The 12,138-nt window shown below is 40.8% G+C and overlaps 1 pseudogene; it reads right to left on the minus strand.

The window, feature by feature from the left end:
• Window positions 1-735: 735 nt before the first annotated feature.
• LOC113772403 lies at window positions 736-2,839 on the minus strand (annotated as a pseudogene).
• Window positions 2,840-12,138: the final 9,299 nt, after the last annotated feature.

A 12,138-nucleotide genomic window follows, 5' to 3' on the forward strand; every position in this document is an offset into this window, starting at 1 on the left:
TAGGAAACTTTACAAAAAGGAGAACTTTCTAAATTAAGAAACTTTCTAAAAATAGAAACTTTCCAATTTAGAAAACTTTCCAAAAATAGGAATCGTCCAATTTGGGAAAAATGCTACTAGGGTTCATATAATGGCCTAAACATGAATCTCCGACTTGCTCAGAGTTTGTATATTTATGTATCTGCAGGAAATATCAACTAATTAGGAAACCTATGTATTTGATAGGTACGACATAAGTTTAAAAGATCTAAAGTAGTTCCACTCGAGCAGCCAGACAAAGGTAGGTAGTACTTACCCTTCTAAAATTTCAAAAGTTTAAAGTGAAATTTTTTGTCATCGATTATATTTTTACGTGTTAATCTGAATTATTTTCGATTGAATGATTTACGTGACTGTTTAAGCAAGTTCTATTTTGACTATACAAAAATGGACCATGTGACTTAGGGAAAAATGCACTTTTCATCCTCAAAGTTTGGGTTGTTGACCAATTGCATCCTCAAAGTTTCACCCAAAACACATTTCATCCTCAAAGTTATGTAATTTTGGCCAATTAAGGACAATTGATGGGAATTGGCAATTTTATCGTTCGAACCAACTGTAAACCCAACAAAAAATGGGTAAAATCGAATGGAGCCACATTTCATAGCAGATGCTCAAATACAAAGGGATCAGTCACCAAGGTCATGGCAAAACCTATGCAGAACCCCAGAAAAGTCATTAGCTCTCTTTCCTATGTTATTGATCCCTCTATCTTGAACTTGGGATCGCGAAAAATCCAGATGGGGACAAAGGAAACCCATAACCAGGAGAAGGAGGCACTTGAGGCCCCGGGCCTAACATCCCTGACTGAGCCATGGGAGAAAACGAGAAATTAGGAGTCATTGGAGGAGGGTGCTGAAAACTAGGAGAAAGAAATGGATACGGTGATCTAGGAGAAAACAAATTTAAGAAACCAATTGGCGATGGCAAAAGAAACTGAGAAGTTGGGGAAGGCAAAAGTGGAGGTGGACCATTTGTTCGGGGTGAAGGAAGAGAGGGTGGAGGGCCATTCATCCTAGGAGATAGAAAAGGAGGAGGACCGTTCATCCGAGGAGATGGAAGTGGTGGAGGCAAGTTCATTCTTGGAGATGGGAGAGGCGGCATATGCGGATTAGGAAGTAAACCAGAAGTAGATGGCTGAGCTTGATTTGGACCAGGACCTTGAGGTATTGATTGGGGAAAAGGTTGCCTTGGACCTGAATCTATGATTGAATTTTGAAGGTATCGCATGTAAGCTGATATAGGAGACTCAGCTGTGTTTGGCCAAGCATCACCAGGAGTGAAGGGCGGCAACATAGTTGGTGATGGTTGGCCATACTGGAGGAGAGGAGGTCTTGTGAAGTTGTTGTTGTATGGAACACTGGCTGGAGGCTATGCGGGAGCTGGCACTGGTACAGGAGGCTGCATCGCCATAGAAGGTCGATTGATTTAGGGCAAAAAGTCCCACTGGCCCTCAAACTATTAGCCGAATGAAGTTTTGACCCTTAAACAATTAAAAGTAAACTTTTGGCTCCCGATCTATTCAAAGCACAAAATATTAGACCTTCTGTTAAATTCAGCAGTTAATACTAACGGAAATTATGACCACGTGAGATGCACGCCGAAATACGAAGGGCATTTTTGTCCTACTGTGTTCCACTCTGTAAAATGGAGCGAAAAATTTTTCCACTCGTAAATGCACCGACCACCCTTACAAGAACAGCACCCCAGGTGAGATCTGTGCCTTTTGTCTTCAAGAACAGCAGCCCAAGTGGGATCTGCTCAAGAGAAGCTTCGCAAGCTTGTTTCTTCCTCATTCTATTGCTATTTTCCCGTCTTCTTCTTCTTCTTCGTCTCCTTCATTTAGATCTGACTTTGGTGGTGGCATTACTAGTGCATCATCTTCCTCTGCTATTCGCCCTCCTCATCACGGTTCCTCAGCAACTTCGTTTTTCGGCGAGAGGACCAAAGAATTAGAGTAGTAGTATATCATATCGTCCAAAAGGGCTTTCACGATCTGGGTCCGGCAACTGAAAGTGAAAGATTGCAGGCATCCATGTTTAAAGCGTCTTTATTTGTGTCTTGACCTGGTGGAACCATAGCTTTATTGGCTTTTTTTTTTTGGGAGGTTGGAAAAACTTGCCAAGTTTTAGTTTTTTTTTTTGGAATTTTGATGTGCAGGCTCTAGTTCTAAAAAGCGAATGTTGGTTTCTCGCATGCTTCCAGTTCAGCAACTTCTTTGGTTGCAATTGAGTTTTTTTTGTTCAAGTTCAGGAAGAAATCCCATTTCACCAAGTGGATGACAGCTCTTTATGGACAAAAATGCCATTCGTATTTCGGCGTGTTTTTCACGTGGTCGTAGATTCTGTCGGTATTAACTGCTGAATTTGACAGAAGGTCTAATAATTTATACTTTGGATAGATCGAGGGCCAAAACTTTACTTTTAATTGTTTGAGGGCCAAAACTTTATCCGGCTAATAGTTTGAGGGCCACTGGGACTTTTTGCCCATTGATTTATTGGTGTCAAGGGCGGTGGCCGAATCTTCTGCAACAGCATACTCGCAGGTTTGGGGGGATTTTGGGGAGGCCTAGGAGCAGGTGGTTCTTGATTATGCGAAGGTGAACCAGTTAACTATTGCACTATGTTCCGAAAATCATTTTTATTAATATTATACACCTGAGGCAGAGGTTGCAGCCTGGCAATATTAGTAAAATTGGGTTGGTGCATTGGACTCTTCTTTATGTTCTTCCCTATCTTGTTCACACCCAAATGATCCGTATGCCGATTCATCTGCCTATTGGTATTATCCATATCAACACCTCGAACCGACAAACAAATTCAAAATGCTGCAAGCTCAAATTTCTTTTCTTCTTCAGCTAGTGAATCCAACAATTACCATCTTAAGCATCAAAACACCACCTGTGCTGAAACCAAAGTAAAACTCAAAACTTTTGTGTATTTATTTTGATGATGTTTTTGCAGGGATGAAGATTAAGACAGACACACCTCTTGCCAAGAAGGCACGAGAAGGAGTTATGGAATTTTTGCTGATGAATCATTTGTTGGATTGCCCAATTTGTGATCAAGGTGGGGAATGTGGCTCCATTCGATTTTACCCCTTCTTTGTTGGGTTTGCAGTTGGTTCTAACGATAAATTTGCCAATTCCCATCAATTGGCCTTAATTTGCCAAAATTACGTAACTTTGAGGATGAAATGTGTTTTGGATTAAACTTTGAGGATGAAATTGGTCAACAACCCAAACTTTGAGGATGAAAAATGCATTTTTCCCATGTGACTTATTTGAAACCTCTTGACATGTTATTATATACCAAATGAGCTGTATCTTTTATGAAATCAAGAACTATGCATGTGACGTGTCAAATGAATTTATGTCAAAAAAAACTCAAAACAATCATGGAATAGACAGTAGGGGCTATAGTCCTATCTAATGGTCATGGTAGCCTGATATAGAGTCCGGCCGATTGGCAAGGTCATAGTAGCCTAGTACAAAGTCCGGCCGATTGACCCATGTATGTAATGAGACCAATCGGTAGTCATGAAACCTATTGGTCACCCACCTAGAAGGGGTTTAATCTCTAGGCTGAGTCCTTAGTAGCCCGTCATTACATGTACTTGTTATGAGCTGATCTGAAGAGACTTATGAATTGATATGAAATGATCTATGATTTTATGACTTTCATGTACGGTTACCAATAAGATATTTTGAAATTGCTTTGTCACTCGTTACTACTAATTGTTTTACCCATAACATTATTTTCATGATTATGGATGTGAATGATTTGTAAATAATTTGATTTATATATGTATGTATCTATAAAGTTATGAGAGCATGGTCCAACAGAGGAGTAGATATTACCTACTGAGCGACTTGTCACTCAATCCATTTTTACCATCTTTGCAGATTCTGAAGAATATGAGTTGATTTACGTAGAAGTCCCAGAGGATGACTTTTATTAGTTTTATGTGAATGGAAGTTAGCAAGCTAGCTACTTCTAGTTGTTAGTTTTATTTACTCTTGTTTCCGCTGTTTCAAACAGAGAATAAATGTACGAACTTATTGGATATTCGTAGACTATCCTTCATATGAGATTTGTACTGCACTTTATCTAATTATATTATTTAGTACTTTTAAAGTTTAGTCTAATTTAATGTTGCCTTGTATTCTTGAGCGAGACTTGAGAATACTGCAGATGTCACATGACGGGCGTGGGCGGGCTCGGGGCGTGACAGTTGTTATAAGAGATGATTCTTGCTTTGGAGGTCTTTACGCTTGTAAACAAGGTTTGTTTATCTCTTAGTACTTGAGTTCTGATGAGAGTTGGGCACACGACCTACTAAACCCTTTGGTCCGCCTTAGGGGAAGGTGGGGTCGTCACAAGTTTAACTCAAAAAACCTTCCTCATCATGAAAGAAGACAGATTCGTAACTCGGAAGAAAGACGCACAATAAGTATTAAGATCCCGTTCTAGCTGATCTTTAGAACAGAACTTCGCAACTCCTAAAGATATCAAAAGGAAATTGACTTCATGAATAACTTTGGAAGAGGTGAATGGGACATTTTGAAATCTATTGTTGTTCCTACCTCGCCATAAAAACCATAGCACAATAATGGTAATGGTGCAACGAAGATGGTCGAATCTCCCCTTTGGGTGAATATTGAAACCATGCTAGTAATAAGGAAGAGATAAAAAAAATGAATTCCATTTCAAACCAAAAGCATGAAAGAAATACTGCCATGTCTCCTTCGCTACATTACCATGAAGAAATACGTGCTACGAAGTCTCACTATCGCCTTTACAACAGCCACACCTGGAAACTAAATAGATGCCTCGCCTTTGAAGCCTATCATCCAATGGAAGATAACTTGAAAGTAATCATCAGCCAAACAAAGACATCATCAATGGAAGCAAGCAACACCATAGCCCGTGACTTACAACAGAAAAGTATCACTTTTTCCGAATCAAATTCCAGGCTAATGAGATTGAAATATACCATCTGTTGATGGTAACCAAACCATTATATCTAGAATGGAAGGCTGGATGAGATTATCTAAGATAGCAGTAGCAACGTCTAATGGTAGAAATTGCCGACGTCTTTCTAAATTCCATCCTTCATGTGTGTAAAATTCAGCAACTAAACTATGCTGAGGTCTCGGTGATGAACTGTAATTGATAAGAGGGACATCGAACCACCAACGATCGTGCCAAAAATCTACAAGTCCTTTGTGACAGCCCCACCTTCCCTTAAGGCGAACCAAAGGGGTTAGCGGACTGCCTGCCCAGCTCTCGCCAGGACTAACGGTGTAGTTTAGAGCGATCTATTGCGTTCCGGAACTTATAACGCGCGTAAACAAGGCAAAAGGGCAAAATAACCCAAAATAAAAAAAATGAAATTCGGAGTCGGCCATGAATAGTAACCGACCCGTCAGAACGCAACCAAATATCGAACAAACATTCACATCTTGAACTTTAGCAAATACAATCCAAAGTGACATACAAAAGTTGTCAAAAGTGAATATACACACGGTTTGCCAAATTGAAAGTGAAAACGGCCCTAAAGATACATTTAGGGTTTTCCTTCATATACAATACAAAAAAAAATATACATCTAGTTCATTCGGCAACCACCTATCAAAATTCATTCCAAAAAGAGTCATATTCCATATTCCTGTAAGGAAAACAAAAGGAACGGTGTGAGCTAATTGCCCAGTGAGATACTATCACTTACGCAACCAAGTGCATATAAGTATCAAGCTTTCATTCAATATAGTAAAATAAGCAAAGGTACACGTCAAATATGGTGATAAAAGGATACGGATGGCTCTCAAGAGCCTTTTCCTCATTTGCATTTCTTGATCGGACGTCATTGACCCTCCATCAATGTTCAAAAGTAACCAACCGTAGACTCCACTTTCCCTCCACTCCTTCCACCTAACATCCCCCTACCGGGCCCGAACTCCAAACACTTGCACTTTGGTATTACTCGAGTATACCAGAATCGAGAGTCTCGCATACTACAAGATTCCATATAACTTTACCCAAGGTTCATTAATTGGCACGACCAAGCCCTCGCCGGCTCGATTCAATCAACTACCAATGGGGTTGAGCTCATTGATAACATTTGTAGTCGTTGGATACTCGTCCAATCGACAAGCACTTTCATTTCAACTTTCATTTCATGTAACATTTCAATAACATGACAACAATGATATAAGGCATATAAGTGAGAGTGATAAAGTACACTTTCACTTCGATCAAGTCACATTCACTTCACTTCAAGCAATTTAAATTCAAAGCCATATAGTAACACACAAGTGAGTAGTACACTCACCAAGCTAGCAAATGTGGTTTCATGCACTTCCGTCAAAAGAACGTTGTGCACCACGGTCACGTCCTAAAACATACAAACAAATACAATGAGACTCGATATCGAGTCATAAACCAAAGCCAAACATGACCCCAATAGGGTTCCATAAGCATATACAAACATTAAAGGAAACCAGAAATTTCAGAAATGTAACTAGCTTTGGCCCTGAAAAAAACAGTTTTTGTCCTCATTTTACGGTAATGGCACCAATTTCACTACCATTATCGGATGAGGGTGAAAGACCCACCATTTCGAAGCTAAAAGACAGGGCTACAACATCACAGAAGGTCACTCAACCCAGTTTTGAGTGAAAACAGGTCAAAAATACAAGATACTTCATCAACAACGTAAAACAGATTCACCAAAATGCATTCTAGCGGAAACATCATAACTCCGGGTCTACAAGTCCAAATCCAGAAATTCCAAAACCAGCTGAAAGCTAAGACACAGGGATAAATTTCATCAGAAGGCCTCAACAACCAATTCGGAAGCAATTCCAGCCAAAACAACCAATTACAGGCGCAGTTCTCAATTTCGGGTAAAACCAGAACAGCAATAGTAATTTCGACTTATCTCATTCTACACTACTCCGATTGACCTGAAATTTTGTAGGCACCTCTAAAATGTCATTCCCTACAACTTTCATGTTTTAAGCTAGGGCCAATTCGGCCTATATCTAGGACCTAAAAATTCGGACAGAATGCTCCCTTAAGAACCCTAGGTTTTTCAATTTTCTTCCAAAACAGAAATTGGTTGCAATTAATCACTTTTTCCACCTCCTAGAGTCAATATAGACCATTTCCAATCATCATAGATAACCACACAATCATACTTATATTAAAACAGAAAAATCCCCAAAAATAATAAAATTCCATCATTTCAACCACAAATCAAGAAATAACCCATAAATTTGCATCTCATACAACCACTAAGCATGATTTAAGCATCAATTAAAGGAGGAGGGTGGTTCTTCACAACTTACCTTTAAAACAAGAGAGAGAGAGCTATTGGTCACCTTAACTTTCCAAACAACTTCACCAATCACCTCAAAATCACTAAGTGGAGGAGTTTTATGGAGCAATTACAAATTTAACCGGTTGAAGTTGGAGATTGAGCAAGGTTGGAGACCAAAATTGTGGAGAGTTTTCTTTCCTTTGTGCTTGAAGGAGTCGGCCAAGAAGAAGAGAAAATGGTGAATTTTTTGGTTAGTTTTTGATTTATTTGGTCAATGGTAAGAATAGGAATAGTGGTCTTACTTCAAGACCAATCCAATGGTGACACTTGTCACCTTTTATTAACTATCTACCTAACTTGTCTCTCTCATATCAATCCAAATTGCAACCTTTACTTATCTCTTAACACCCGATAAATTAACTCCAGTATTCAAAACTTAATCTAGTTGGCCAAATTTTTCCGAACTTTTCACACCAGTGGGTCCCACGTCCGGTATACGCTCTTAATTCCTCAAAATCCATTCGATACTAGAAAAATCATCTAAAAATTATATCTGCTCCTTAAAATTATCCAGAAAATTTTTCTAATCATGAAAATGCAGAAAACAAGCCATAAAAATACGAGAAACCTAGAAAATGAAAATTACGGGTTCTCACACTCTCTCCCCCTTACAAGAATTTCGCCCTCGAAATTTCCCACCTTGGTTCGCAACTAGTTCAGGGTATTCCTTTTTCACCTCCCAGGTAGCCTCTTCTATCCCATGATTTTTTTCCATTTTTTTTCTGCGTGAACACTATTCTCTCTCCTACCCAAACTCTGCGATCCTTACAAACCATACCAATGCTCAAACGATGATTCCCCATAGGAATACTACTTTCAGGTCTTAGGGTAGACAAGCAGGCGTGGTATCTATTTCGTCCATCAAAATTGGGATTGACAAATGGATGAGTAACACCGGGATCTACTAATATTTCCGCAGAAATACCGCAATCGTACCTTCCTCAATCTCAGGCGAATCGGGGACCTGTTGTGGCTCCAGTGAATACACTCGAGCTGCCACCTTCGATTTGGTCCCTTCCTCCTTGGCCGATTCGAAATTAGTCTTTGTCGTTTGCTGATTCCCCTTTCCATCTCGTGATAGGACTGGACAAGTAGCGAGCTGATGGTTTGCACTTCCACAGCGCAAACATTTTCCCTCCTTCTTCCAGCAATTGTCCTCCGAGTGGTTTGGCTTTCCGCAATACCCGCAAGGTCCATGTGCTGCAGAAGCCGAACCTCCTCTCTGGCCTCTCCCCACTTGGCCGCCTCGCGACAGGCTCTCTCGTGACACTCCCGGTATCCTTTCTTCTCCAATTCCTCGCCCAAACTTGGAAGGGGTACTCTCATCCCCCTGCCCCGAACTACTTCCAGGAAATCCTCGTTTTTTCGCCTGGAAATTTCTTACTTGCAATCTGGCACTCTCTACCCGTTGGGCCTTCTCAACGGCCTCGCTAAAAGCATTGATTTGTGCCACGGTGAGGTCCTTCTGAATCTCCACGTTTAGGCCCTGGATAAAACGCCTAATTCGCCGTTGCTCCGTCACAATCAATTCAGGCGCAAATTTGGACAGGCGGGTGAACTGGCTCTCGTATTCTGCCACCGATTGAACTCTTTGGCGGAGTCGGATGAACTCATCTTCCTTCCTCTCCTGAACCAGAGGAGGGAAGAATTTCGCGTTAAACTCTCTCATAAAATTTACCCAAGTCCTGGGCGTTTGTTCCCGCTCCCATTTTTACCGAATGACATTCCACCAGGAGCGGGCCGCTTCTTCCAGCTGGAAAACGGCAAAAGTCACCTGCCGTTCTTCGGTATAGTGCAGGGCGGCGAAAATATCGACCATCTTTTCGAACCACCTTTCGGCAACATCCGGATCGGGTCCCCCAATGAACTTGGGTGGAGCAAACTTTTGAAATCGTTAAAGAGCTCTGTCTTCGCTCTCAACATGATTGCCAGGGTTTCTAGGGTTTCCTGGATTAGGATTTGGATTCTGGCCTTGTTGCTGCACCACTTGTGCCAGCAGGTTTGTCATTTGCTGCATAGCGGCAGCTATCTGTACATTGGGATCAACTCTCGGTTCAAGATGGGGTCCAGAGGAGGTTTTCCCAGCACCCCGGTCTGGCGTAGGTTGCCTATTCCCGCGCCCACGCCCCCGTCCACTACGTGTGCCTTCCATACAATCTAAGTCGATCTAGGTCACAAAATAAATATACGGTTAAAGGACACCTAACCCCTCCTTTTCGCAGCACTAAACAGGAACAAGTAAACAAGAACAATTAACTACTCCACTCCCTCGTAGAGCATTTAAACACATAACACATACAGAAAACACATAACAGGATCAACATGTATACAGAACAGTCAGTCAGGTACATACAAAGTCATCCATAGAATCGCAATTTCTAGATCGTCCAATTCTTTCTAACCTAGACTCTCATCTCTTTCGTATCCGGGCGCAAGAATCCCATTTAAGATAATTCACAACTCGAGCCGGCCGGTCCCAAGCGTAAATCATCCATATTATAGATTCCTACCCGACATACATATCTATCTTCCTCAAGTTCCATAATAAAGATTTTTACACTTATAACATGCCCCGTTCATAACTTACGCTCAAACGAGCACTTAGACATATCCATGAAATCAGGACCATAACACCACTTGGCCCTAGGCTCACTCCGCGCAGAGACCACGCGAAGTGGCTCTGATACCACCTGTGACAGCCCCACCTTCCCCTAAGGCGAACCAAAGGGGTTAGCGGACTGCCTGCCCAACTCTCGCCAGGACTAACGGTGTAGTTTAGAGCGATATATTGCGTTCCGAAACTTATAACGCGCGTAAACAAGGCAAAAGGGCAAAATAACCCAAAATAAAAAAAAATGAAATTCGGAGTCGGCCATGAATAGTAACCGACCCGTCAGAACGCAACCAAATATCGAACAAACATTCACATCTTGAACTTTAGCAAATACAATCCAAAGTGACATACAAAAGTTGTCAAAAGTGAATATATACACGGTTTGCCAAATTGAAAGTGAAAACGGCCCTAAAGATACATTTAGGGTTTTCCTTCATATACAATACAAAAAAAATATACATCTAGTTCATTCGGCAACCACCTATCAAAATTCATTCCAAAAAGAGTCATATTCCATATTCCTGTAAGGAAAACAAAAGGAACGGTGTGAGCTAATTGCCCAGTGAGATACTAACACTTACGCAACCAAGTGCATATAAGTATCACGCTTTCATTCAATATAGTAAAATAAGCAAAGGTACACGTCAAATATGGTGATAAAAGGATACGGATGGCTCTCAAGAGCCTTTTCCTCGTTTGCATTTCTTGATCGGACGTCATTGACCCTCCATCAATGTTCAAAAGTAACCAACCGTAGACTCCACTTTCCCTCCACGCCTTCCACCTAACATCCCCCTACCGGGCCCGAACTCCAAACACTTGCACTTTGGTATTACTCGAGTATACCGGAATCGAGAGTCTCGCATACTACAAGATTCCATATAACTTTACCCAAGGTTCATTAATTGGCACGACCAAGCCCTCGCCGGCTCGATTCAATCAACTACCAATGGGGTTGAGCTCATTGATAACATTTGTAGTCGTTGGATACTCGTCCAATCGACAAGCACTTTCATTTCAACTTTCATTTCATGTAACATTTCAATAACATGACAACAATGATATAAGGCATATAAGTGAGAGTGATAAAGTACACTTTCACTTCGATCAAGTCACATTCACTTCACTTCAAGCAATTTACATTCAAAACCATATAGTAACACACAAGTGAGTAGTACACTCACCAAGCTAGCAAATGTGGTTTCATGCACTTCCGTCAAAAGAACGTTGTGCACCACGGTCACGTCCTAAAACATACAAACAAATACAATGAGACTCGATATCGAGTCATAAACCAAGGCCAAACATGACCCCAATAGGGTTCCATAAGCATAAACAAACATTAAAGGAAACCAGAAATTTCGGAAATGTAACTAGCTTTGGCCCTGAAAAAAACAGTTTTTGTCCTCATTTTGCGGTAATGGCACCAATTTCACTACCATTATCGGATGAGGGTGCAAGACCCACCATTTCGAAGCTAAAAGACAGGGCTACAACATCACAGAAGGTCATTCAACCCAGTTTTGAGTGAAAACAGGTCAAAAATACAAGATACTTCATCAACAACGTAAAACAGATTCACCAAAATGCATTCTAGCGGAAACATCATAACTCAGGCTCTACAAGTCCAAATCCAGAAATTCCAAAACCAGCTGAAAGATAAGAAACAGGGATAAATTTCATCAGAAGGCCTCAACAACCAATTCGGAAGCAATTCCAGCCAAAACAACCAATTACAGGCGCAGTTCTCAATTTCGGGTAAAACCAGAACAGCAATAGTAATTTCGACTTATCTCATTCTACACTACTCCGATTGACCTGAAATTTTGTAGGCACCTCTAAAATGTCATTCCCTACAACTTTCATGTTTTATGCTAGGGCCAATTCGGCCTATATCTAGGACCTAAAAATTCGGACAGAATGCTCCCTTAAGAACCCTAGGTTTTTCAATTTTCTTCCAAAACAGAAATTAGTTGCAATTAATCACTTTTTCCACCTCCTAGAGTCAATATAGACCATTTCCAATCATCATAGATAGCCACACAATCATGCTTATATTAAAATAGAAAAATCCCCAAAAATAATAAAATTCCATCATTTTA

Source organism: Coffea eugenioides, chromosome 5, assembly GCF_003713205.1.
Source record: "Coffea eugenioides isolate CCC68of chromosome 5, Ceug_1.0, whole genome shotgun sequence".
NCBI classification, from domain to species: Eukaryota; Viridiplantae; Streptophyta; class Magnoliopsida; order Gentianales; family Rubiaceae; genus Coffea; species Coffea eugenioides.